This window comes from Scardinius erythrophthalmus (genome assembly GCF_964197995.2).
Source record: "Scardinius erythrophthalmus genome assembly, chromosome: 24".
Classification (NCBI taxonomy): Eukaryota; Metazoa; Chordata; class Actinopteri; order Cypriniformes; family Leuciscidae; genus Scardinius; species Scardinius erythrophthalmus.
In genome coordinates this window covers 3,737,079-3,749,252 of record NC_138244.1, presented here as the reverse complement: position 1 = coordinate 3,749,252, position 12,174 = coordinate 3,737,079, and the positions used below count along the sequence as shown (strand labels likewise).

Genomic DNA, 12,174 nt, shown 5'->3' with positions numbered 1-12,174 from the left:
TCAGAGAGGAGAAGAAGCGGATCCATACGCCTCCCTCTCTGTGCTGCTGGAAACATACTCAGGAGAGAGGAGACACACACGACGCGCAAGCTCTCGGGAAACACACACGACGCGCAAGCTCTCGGGAAACACACACGGACCTGCAGAGTGTGGGAAATCTTCACTGAATGCAAAGACATTCCTGGAAGTCACTACATTGTGTTTAAAGCATGGAGTGTGAATGTTCTGGACTGCTGCTCTAGAGCCATAAGGATTATTGTTGTTTTCCCCCCCGAAGGATTCCAGCATCTTCATCTTCACACATTTACACACACAATCTCTTTGTGGACACTATGCAAGTGGATAAGGCTTGATTTCCTCGCTCAGTTCATTCAGGGCAGTGCCGTTGCGAAGCTATCCTTTCAACATACTTGAGTTCAACAGGCAGTTTTTAATGCACTTCCCTGTCTTTGACGTTCATAGTTATTTTCTTTCACGTTCCTTTTGAGTTTTCATTAATGGAGGATGAACAAATAGCCCAAAGTGACTCCGTTAACTGCTTAGCATTGGTCGTTTTGCAGTGCAAGGCAAATGTTTTGTTCTCGAACGGGCGACGGGGCAACGGATCCATTCTGCTTCGCATCGGTCGTTAAAGGGATAGTTCACCCAAAAATGAACATTACTCCATGATTTACTCGCCCTCAAGTCATCCTAGGTGTGTATGACATTCTTCTTTCAGACGAACACAATCAGAGTTATATAAAAAAATGTCCTGGCTCAAGCTTTATAATGGGAGTGAATGGCTGTTTCAAATATAGTCCATAAAAATCCATCATTAAAGTGCATCTATCCATCATCAAAGTGCATCTATCCATCATAAAAGTGCATCTATCCATCATAAAAGTGCATCTATCCATCATTAAAGTGCATCTATCATCAATAAAAGTGCATCTATCCATGATTAAAGTGCATCTATCCATCATAAAAGTGCATCTATCATTAATAAAAGTGCATCTATCCATCATAAAAGTGCATCTATCCATCATAAAAGTGCATCTATCCATCATAAAAGTGCATCTATCCATCATAAAAGTGCATCTGTCCATCATAGTGCATCTGTCCATCATAAAAGTGCATCTATCATCAATAAAAGTGCATCTATCCATCATTAAAGTGCATCTATCATCAATAAAAGTGCATCTATCCATCATTAAAGTGCATCTATCCATCATAAAAGTGCATCTATCCATCATAAAAGTGCATCTATCCATCATAAAAGTGCATCTGTCCATCATAAAAGTGCATCTATCCATCATAAAAGTGCATCTATCCATCATAAAAGTGCATCTATCATCAATAAAAGTGCATCTATCCATCATTAAAGTGCATCTATCATCAATAAAAGTGCATCTATCCATCATAAAAGTGCATCTATCCATCATAAAAGTGCATCTATCCATCATAAAAGTGCATCTGTCCATCATAAAAGTGCATCTATCCATCATAAAAGTGCATCTATCCATCATAAAAGTGCATCTATCCATGATAAAAGTGCATCTATCCATGATAAAAGTGCATCTATCCATCATAAAAGTGCATCTATCCATCATAAAAGTGCATCTATCCATCATAAAAGTGCATCTGTCCATCATAAAAGTGCATCTGTCCATCATAAAGTGCATCTATCCATCATAAAAGTGCATCTATCATAAAGTGCATCTATCCATCATAAAAGTGCATCTATCCATGATAAAAGTGCATCTATCCATCATAAAAGGGCATCTGTCCATCATAAAGTGCTCCACACTGCTCCGGGGGGTTAATAAAGGCCTTCTGAAGTGAAGCGATCCGTTTGTGTAAGAAAAATATCCATATTTTAAACTTTATAAAGTAAAATAACTAGCTTCCGGCCAAACATATGGATTCCACTTAAGCCTAAAGCATAACTTATGTGAGTAATGCGACGAACTGCATGCGTCTTAAGTGGAATTTGTATGTTTGTTTGGCCGGAAGCTAGTTATTTTACTTTATAAAGTTTAAAATATGGATATTTTTCATACACAAACGCATTGGAGACGTGTGGAGTACTTTTATGATGGATAGATGCACTTTTATGATGGACAGATGCACTTTTATGGACTTCAAAATAGAAATGGCCATTCACTGCCATTATAAAGCTTGGAACATGGACATGTTTTAATATAACTCAGATTGTATTCGTCTGAAAGAAGAATGTCATATACACCTCGGATGACTTGAGGGCGAGTAAATCATGGGGTAATTTTCATTTTTGGGTGAGCTATCCCTTTAAAGGATGACCTGATTTTCAGTCACATGACGGGCCTTCTGACGTTTGGATTATCCTGGTGGTGGAGGGAAGATGAAGCATTGGCTGTAAAATGTAAGTGCAACAAAAGGCAGGAACTTTGACTTCCAGACTGGATTTACGGATTTTTTTCCGGCCTGCAATGATTGACAGTTATCATTGATATGCTGCTTGCGGATTGAAGTCCGAAACGGGGCAAAGCTTAGAGCGATCTGAGTGAGAGAACCCCAAAAGAGGCTTAGATTTGGCATCCATCTTCTGGACTTCTTTAACCTTGGGTTAGTTCTCACTGATCCACAGACTCGTGGAGCCACACCTGGAAAACACGCTTTCTTCTGTACGTGTGCCTGGTGTTATCCAGCACTCGGTAAAAGCATTAACCCAAACAGAGAGCAAAGCAACACGCGCAGGCGTCCTTCCTTATCTCCCTCACTATGTGCTTTCTGTATATATTGTACAAAGGAATTATTTTAAAAAACGGTTGTTGAATGCTATCGGATTTTCTTACTATCTCTCTCTCTCTCTCTCTTATTTTTTTGTCTGTTAGCCTTTTTTTCTACCATTGTTGACATGATATCAACGTTTAGCTGGTATAACGGCTTTATATTGGAAGTGTTTTTGTTTTTTAACTACTTTTTCTACCCCTCCTCTTCAACACTCTTCAAGTCAGGCTCACTCTGCTTTGAAACTGTTTTAGAAGCACATCTTTTTTGCGTTTACTGAAGCCAATTTTAATAAAACGTCACAGATTTTTTAGTCCACACCCTTGCGAGACATATGACGCGCTCATATTTCAAGAGGGATTGATGGGAACTGTGGGAAAGGACGGCCCAAGTCTGGTGCTATCTGGAGCTGGTCTTTCCAGTTCATCATCATGCAGTTCTCGTCTGAATCGCAATCTCTCAGGAGAGCATTATTGAAATCTGAGCCTTTTAAGTCATCCTGGCATGTTCATCGCTCTCGGCTGCTTTCAAACTCGATTATCGAGCGGCACGGCGAAGAAGACGTTACTTAACGTAATTCGTTTACAGCGGCTCCCCCCTCCCCATGTTAAACATGACCGTTTGTTTTTCATCTTCATCGTCAGCAAATGTTTAGTATCTGCAAGGTAGAGGCTTTTTGCTCCTTAGAGTGATAATCTCAATGCTGCGACTAAAACACGCTAAAAATCGCACATTTTGGATTGTTTTAGCCATTTTTATTTCATTCTCTCCGTGGTGATGGAAAACTTTACATTTGTATGCTGATTTAGGACCAGCTTTACTAACTAAAACCCTAAACAGTATCTTAAGTGAAACTGCAGCACTGGTCTCGAAAGCCTCGCACTAATACGAGAGAGTTGGGATTTTTATATAGAGTAATAACCTCACTTTTAGTTGTTCTGTCTTTGCGCGTTTAGCCAGTAAACCTGTGCTGTCTGGTGACTTGATTCATAACTGTTGAGGAAAAAGCGCTTGATTGTTTTTAATTTATTTTTGAGGGTTCTTCATTTTCTTGTTGCTGTTGTTTTTTCTAGTTCATGTTTTCTCCTTTTAGAAAGATGAAACGGCCGGTTTTGTTTCGACAGTTCAAACATTCGTTCGACATTTGTCTCCAACGGTGCTAATATAGCCTCCCTGTGCGATCCTTGTGGGAAGAGAAGAGGGAATTTGTTTCTTTCACTTCAGTTTTCTGTTTTTATTAGGCCCCTCCCACATCCCCCACATCACTAATTAAGCCCCGCCCACCCCACGCCCACAGAGAGCAGTGTCAGTCATTGGTACTTGAACGAAAGATGTTTACACCTCTTCATTTCTGTGTTTGGATGCATTTCTCATCGCTCTCTCTCTCTCCCTGCCTTTCCTCACTGTCTCACTCTCTCTTCCTAGGGATCTCTCATGTAAAGTGTAAATTGCTACATTTTTTATACAATACTGTAACTTGCCTTTGTACATTTAGGCAGAAAATAAATCTTTTTATGAGACAATCACTCCTGTTAATCTGTGTCTTATCTCTCTGAAAGACTTGCATGTGTGTTGTGTCGGCAAGCGAAAGCTATATTCTGATCAAAAATGTCATTTACGTTCAGTAAGTGAAAGGTTTGTCAAGGTTTGTGAACCCCTAGAGGTTCATGGTGGAACTGCTAGAGATTTGCACGAATTGGATAGCAATACCAACGCAGAGATAAATATGCACAATTCAAAAAAACGTTTAAAATAACAATGAAAATGGCATAACATGCAAAGAGTCTATTTGAAATTCATTCTGTTTAAAATGTCTGAACTCATTTTTAGTGATTTATTATTATATTCCATAAGGGTGTGTTCACACTTGTAGTTCAGTTCTCTTGGTTCTTTTGGTCCGGACCAAAAAAAGAAAATTATAAATTTAGTCATGTTTCGCTTAGCATTCACACTGTCTTTCATTTGCTGGGCTAAATGCGCTCATTATATACGTGTGTATGTATGATGGCAATTTGCCCAGAGCTGAGAACTTGTGAAGAGTTTGTAAAATGTGTAAGGAAGTCAGAACACTCCTGGACTTCCTCTGTTGCACACAAATGAAGATCTAGCTCCCATGACAAGAAAAAACAGGTGTGCTTCATCATTCTGTCCTTTTTAGGGTCGCATCTGCTGACATCACATCCTTTTGGTTCATTTGGATGTTTTTGATCTGTTTTGTGTTCATATTTCTGTCAAACCGCACGAGAGTTCGTTTTAAAGCGGAGCGAGACCCATCTTTTCCGAACCTGAAGGCATATTGACATGTTCACAACCCGATTGGTTGACTTTTATTACATATCCCAGACAGCAAAATAGTGTCGGCCCTGTTGCTGTTTCGGATATTTTGCAACGAAACTTACCGAACATCCAAAACAATGTTGTGTTCTGGTCTAAATGCTCTCGTTGTATGTGCGTAGCTACATATGATGGTATTTTGAGCAGCTGAAAACTCATGAAGAGCTTGTAATATGTGTGAAGGAGTCAAAACAGCATCAGGAATCCCTCCGTCACACACTTGAAGATCGGCTGTGAGGAGACTGACGCCTGTACCGAACTGTGATGGGCAACATCGCTATTATGATGAGAAAAAACAGGTATGCTTAAGCATTCTGTCCTTTTTAGGGTCGCATCTTGTGACATCACGTCCTGTTTTTGGTTCATTTACATGTTTTTGGTCAGTATTGCGTTCATATTTCAGTCGAACCACACCAGAGTTCATTTGGAAGTGGAGCTAGACCCATCTATTCAGCGCCTCGGTCCACTTGTTTGGTTCAGATGGCAGCGTTCACACTTATTCAAATGAACCGCACTAACAGCAATCGCTCCAGGCTTCGTTTTAATCCAACCACACATGACAAGTGGGAACACACCCTAAAAATGTCAATTTATCCTCACTGTTACAGTGCACTTCTTGGCCTTTCTATTGAATATAGCTGTGTTAATTCAAGTAACTGAGTAGATTACAGTCCAGTTCACTATTATTAACTAAATTTAGGTTATAAGAAAAGAGTTGAAGACCAACGCCATAGAAAAACAGGTGAAGATCCAGGCCACCTTGAAACATAAACCCAGGCCAATCTGAGAGATTATCATATAAAAAATGCAGAGTAGAAGACCTGAGAAAAGGTGTAATTTTTCCTTCATTTCTTAGCCAAACTTATTTTACATGGAAGAGTTGAGGTACCAGGTTTTAACCAGCAGAGGGCCGCCTTTACCTGCCTTTGGGACCCAGTCTCTTAGACCTATTGTGAAGCGATTTTTTTGTAGTACAACATTTAATTGTTTCGTGAGGTAAAAAGTGTGTTCTTCGGCATGTTCGTGTGACAGCTTGATTGTATCGTTGTACGGACGCCATATTTATTTTCTCGCGAATAAAAACAAGGCTATAAGGGATAATTACATTAATATATGATACTTTGGTTTGTCTTGAAAATATATCCCTCCATAATATTTCGTGATATAAGATCTTAAGACAATAGCCTATTGAATGGATTGTAACTCTTAGCCTCGTTCCTGTTCTTATTTTTTAATTAAAATGATTGAAAATTCTAATATTGCGTCTACCCTAAAGGACCAAATGTAAAATTAAGCAGTAAAAGTGGTATATGAATGAAGTAACTTTCTCGATCACGTCCTACTTTTTGGTTGGGAAAGATCCTAAAACCTGTGGAAAGTTATGTATAAACGTAGTTTTTAGCTTAAACAATTATTTTGTTAACTCTGGAAAGACGTTTCACTGCTTGAAAACCAGTTTATAAGGCCGCTGAGGTACTTTTTAGTGCAGCTCAGCTTTGCGCCATCAGGTGACCAGCGCGGGAATGAAAAGCCTCGCGTGCTTGAAGATCCAGCAGTTGCCATGGAAACCCCGCGTGAGTGCTACAGGAGACTCGACCTCATAAAGAGACAGAGACATTATACAACAAGCATGCAGTGTCCATTGAAAATAAGTGTTGATATTCGCCTGATTTAAAGTCGTAAAAGCATATTTGACACATGACATGTAACGTTTGTTCAATATTAAACACCGTCAACCTGAAAAGATCGTGTGTGTGTGTGAGGGCTTGGGAACATATCGTGATGTTCTGTCGCTTTACATGCGAGGCACGCGCGCGATTAGAATTCAAGGCGCGCGCTCTCTCCGTCCTTGTGAGCGCGCGTGGTGTGACAAATACAAACAGCCCACTGTATGAGAGAGACTGTGCATCTAAAAGACTGTGTTGTTTATATTGCCTTGCAAAAAACAAACATTTAAATGTGGTGGCATGGTATATTTATACAGGCTACTGTATATGCCATACTGAATGATTGTCATATTTTTTTTACATTGTGCTTAAACTAATACCATTGTACTACAGTTAAAGTTCTTGTTAGTTTATGCTGACATACAAATGCATATAAAGTGTACGACGTTTATGGAGATTTGTTGTCATTCTTTTTACATTTTTTTAAGAGTCTTTACTACAAAAAGCTATTCAACATTTGCACTGTTATTGCCCAGTTATTGAACTGTTATTGCCCACTGTTATTCAACATTTGCACTGTTATTGCCCAGTTATTGCACTGTTATTGCCCACTGTAATTCAACATTTTCACTGTTATTACCCAGGAAAACATATACAGTTCATAAAAATATTTTAAAACAGAAAAAAAAAAATAGAAAATATTTAAAAGGAAAGCTAAAGAAATATGTGTAAACTAGCCCCAGTTCCAGCACTTCATTCTAATTACTGTAAGATTATTATTTACAGAGGAAACGCTTATTAAACAAGAGACTCGCAGGCTCATCCGTCCACGTGCTCGCAGCAGCAGCAACGAAAGGGGAGGAGCCTATATTAAACCACGCCCCCATGCGCATGCACGTCTGAGCAACAAGTCGCAACCGGTCTGCAGAATTTCCGTTGCACGGTTATGATCAGCGCTCGTGCCCTTGAAGAGCGAAATACTCTCGTTTTTTGATCATGTGATGTGTATATTCGATAATCATATGTGAATGTACTCGCGGATCCCGATGGAGAAACACATCAGCTGTGTTTGCCATGAAATGACGGACTGGAGCTGTGTTTGAAGGTGAGACCCGCACTATTATGTCCTCTTGCTTCCATATATTGTGTTACTCAGTAGACTATTACTGTATTTTAGAATAATTTACGATTTAAAAATAGATTTCGATTGAACAAGAGCATCACTGTCCGGTTTTTACTAGCGAAACTCTTCGCCACGTTTACAGTGTTTCATCCCTAAATACAGTCTTGATGTGCACGCGAACACTTATTCATTATTCAGCCATTAGCAAATATTATTTAATGCTTGCTTGGCATGCAAGAATTTCGTATACTAATATTAAAATGGATGAATACACATTTTAGGACATTCTAACAATTGATAATGGTATAAGCGAGAATTATTAAATCAGAAAGAAATTCTTAAAGGGACAGTTCACCAAAAATGATAATTCTGTCATCATTTACTCGGCTTCATGTTGTTCCAATCCTGCATGATTTTCTATCTTCTGCTCAACACGAAAGAAGATATTTTGAAGATTGTCGGACCCCACACCATTGATGGACCCCATAGTCATGTTCTTCATACTATGCAAGTCAATGAGGGCCAGCAACTGTTTAGTTACCCATATTCCTCTTTCGAGATTATCTCGTTTAATTCAAAACTAAACTAAAAATGAATTTCCCAATCTTGTATATATATATATATATTTTTTACAGAATGAGGTATTTTGAAGGAAAACCCCTTACAAAAAGTACTGTTCTGGTACCCTGGTACTAAAATCCATAAAGTATTATTGTATTTGCATCGCAGAATACAGTTATTTTTGTAAGTTTACACATCTGTCCACTGCCATGAAAGACAAAAATGACAACTTTTGTTGCCCATATTGAATATGCTGTCAATAAATAAATAAAAAGATTGAGGACAATCAAATAGAATTATGACGGTAACAAATATAAATGGTTTATATTGCTGTAGATGTCATCAAAGGGTAAATGAAAATGATTGTTGCTGTGAATTTATATGGTTTGACGCATTATGAAATATCAGACTAGATCTTGTTTTAAGTTGTTTCTGAGTTAAAGCTAGTTTCTTTAATGATGTTTGCATGGAGTAAATACTACAACAGACCCAATAGAAATAACAATCGGTGTTTTATTGAGTTAAATGCATTCAATTTTGTGTTTGAAAGGGTTAATGGTAACTTTAGAAAAGCTGTAGCTCTCTGCAGTCATCTATAGTTGTAAATAGACTCTTATGTTATCTATACCATTATAAATACCCCAAGCTTTTTGCATTGACTGTCATGGTATTTGTTTTGGCATAAGTTACACAACCTTGAACAGAGAAAGCAGACTGTTCATTTTCCCTGTGACGTTGGTTTCCAGTAGCACTGAGTGCTTTTGACAATACTTGACTTATAGCGAGAGCTTAAACATGTAAACACACACCCTCATTCTGTATTACGGCTATAATTAGCATTTATTAAAATCTGATATTATTGCGTTAGACACAAGACTGCTGCTGCTCAGAATAGGATCTGATGTGTGTGTGGTAATGTGTGTGCTGTGTACACACAGCGTTTGAAGTGAAACACTCATGATGTTGTTGCATGTGGAATATGTGGTTTTGTGGTCAGCTCAGCTTCTGCAAGTCCATCAGTAATGTATGGAAGCTGGTTTCCGCCACTGAATAAAACATTTAAAAAGATTGCAACTTTATTTCTCAGAATTGCAAGATATAAAGTCATAATTGTGAGATATAAAGTCAGAATTGCGTGATATAAAGTCAGAATTGCGAGATATAAAGTCAGAATTGCGTGTTATAAAGTCAGAATTGTGATAAAGTCAGAATTGTGATATAAAGTCAGAATTGCGTGATATAAAGTCAGAATTGCGTGTTATAAAGTCAGAATTGCGTGTTATAAATTCAGAATTGTGATATAAAGTCAGAATTGTGATATAAAGTCAGAATTGCGTGTTATAAAGTCAGAATTGCCTGTTATAAAGTCAGAATTGTGATATAAAGTCAGAATTGTGATATAAAGTCAGAATTGCGAGATATAGGGCCTAAAGTCAGAATTGCGTGTTATAAAGTCAGAATTGCGTGTTATAAAGTCAGAATTGTGATATAAAGTCAGAATTGTGATATAAAGTCAGAATTGCGTGTTATAAAGTCAGAATTGCGAGATATAAAGTCAGAATTGCGTGTTATAAAGTCAGAATTGCGTGATATAAAGTCAGAATTGTGATATAAAGTCAGAATTGCATGTTATAAAGTCCGAATTGCGTGATATAAAGTCAGAATTGTGATATAAAGTCATAATTGTGATATAAAGTCAGAATTGCGTGATATAAAGTCAGAATTGTGATATAAAGTCAAAATTGCGAGATATAAAGTCAGAATTGCGTGTTATAAAGTCAGAAACCAGAATCGCGAGATATAAAGTCAGAATTGCGAGATATAAAGTCAGAATTGTGAGATATAAAGTCAGAATTGATATAAAGTCAGAATTGCGAGATATAAAGTCAGAATTGTGATATAAAGTCAGAATTGTGATATAAAGTCAGAATTGCGTGTTATAAAGTCAGAATTGCGAGATATAAAGTCAGAATTGCGTGTTATAAAGTCAGAATTGCGTGATATAAAGTCAGAATTGTGATATAAAGTCAGAATTGCATGTTATAAAGTCAGAATTGCGTGATATAAAGTCAGAATTGTGATATAAAGTCATAATTGTGATATAAAGTCAGAATTGCGTGATATAAAGTCAGAATTGTGATATAAAGTCAAAATTGCGAGATATAAAGTCAGAATTGCGTGTTATAAAGTCAGAAACCAGAATTGCGAGATATAAAGTCAGAATTGCGAGATATAAAGTCAGAATTGTGAGATATAAAGTCAGAATTGATATAAAGTCAGAATTGCGAGATATAAAGTCAGAATTGTGATATAAAGTCAGAATTGCGAGATATATAAAGTCAGAATTGTGATATAAAGTCAGATTTGATATAAAGTCAGAATTGCGAGATTAGATATAAAGTCAGAATTGCGAGATTAGATATAAAGTCATATAAACTCGCAATTCTGACTTTTTATCACGCAATTCTGACAGAGCTTCTCTGTGATTTTAGTCCCGTCCGAATGTGCATCTCAGTGATCATAACGGATAATGTCGGAAAAGATTACGGCGACTTTAACCGTCAGTAAAAAGGTCTGGAAAAATGACCTCAGGTAATACTAATCCCATGCGAATAGACCCGCTGTAAATATGTACGTAAATATTTCATCATTTCCTGTTTAAAATTGGTTTCCCGCGGTTTTTCAAGTATGGAGATGCTTGATAAAGCATCAGTTGCGTTCTAGTCGCTGGGACGAGTCTGTGGCAAAACTCTGTGTTTTACACACCATTCAGATCAGAGAGAAGATCGACAGCACTTGTTAGAGGAGTAACATCTTTTAGCGTTAGGTAAGAGCCTATTACCAACACAATCCAATCTGAAGTTAATTAATACATCGTTCCACCGGACATAACTGTTTTATTATATATATAAATATAGGTTGTATGTGTTTGCGCATGTGATATCAGGAAGCAGCGTAACACACACATGACGACAGGAGTGACGGCGGTGTGTAAATCGAGTTACTCTCCCACTTCTGCTAGTTTTACTGAGATATCCTGTGCGAATTGGCTATTAATATTACAGACGTCCTGTGATAAAATGACATTACTCCATCTACCCTAGTAAAGCTAATCCCGTCCGAATAGGGCTTTAGTCGTGTAAACACAGGTCGATCAGTCACTCTCGAACGCAGACCTGTGGAAGATGTTGGGAGTGGAGATTTTCTTACATTTGCATTATTTCCAACTCATACATCTGTACTTCCGACATCCTTGTGGTGTGTTTCACGCCTTCTGCAGTTTGCATGTTTCGTCAGGTCATGTTTTATGTGCTCTTTTGACTAGTTGCCCTCTAGAAACCATGCTAATGCTTAATCTGAACAGCTTATGTGCCACACAGAAACATATGAACAGCATTCAAAACAGCCTGTGTATCGACATGCTAAAGAGCATATCACTCTCAAAAATACAGGGTTGTTTCAACACAAATTTGGGTCAAATATGGACAAACCCTGCTGTTGGGTTACATTTTTAAACCCGTCGGTTGGGTTTGTCTATATTGAACCAAAAATTCTTCATTTTTTAGAGTGGGGATGCACTAAAAATATTCAGAAGGAACAGATGTTTTCGGTTTAAAATGAGTGACTGAAACAGATGTTGCATTTTCTTGGCTGTAGTTTGTGTGAAATGAAATGTAAAGAAACTCCCATTTTTTTACAGAAAACTGGGATTTTTAAGGCATTTTAGCCTCCTGATGCATT

At 37.8% G+C, this 12,174-nt stretch overlaps 1 protein-coding gene across 2 annotated transcripts in view; it reads left to right on the top strand.

Moving 5' to 3' along the window:
- The first annotated feature begins 7,670 nt into the window (after window positions 1-7,670).
- The window catches only part of gramd2ab (GRAM domain containing 2Ab), a 44,022-nt gene continuing 39,518 nt past the window's right edge, over window positions 7,671-12,174 (top strand). For both annotated transcript variants that reach the window (XM_081355554.1, XM_081355553.1), the window contains exon 1: window positions 7,671-7,854. The gene's annotated coding sequence lies outside the window, so the exon portion shown is untranslated. The remainder of the gene's footprint in view (window positions 7,855-12,174) is intronic.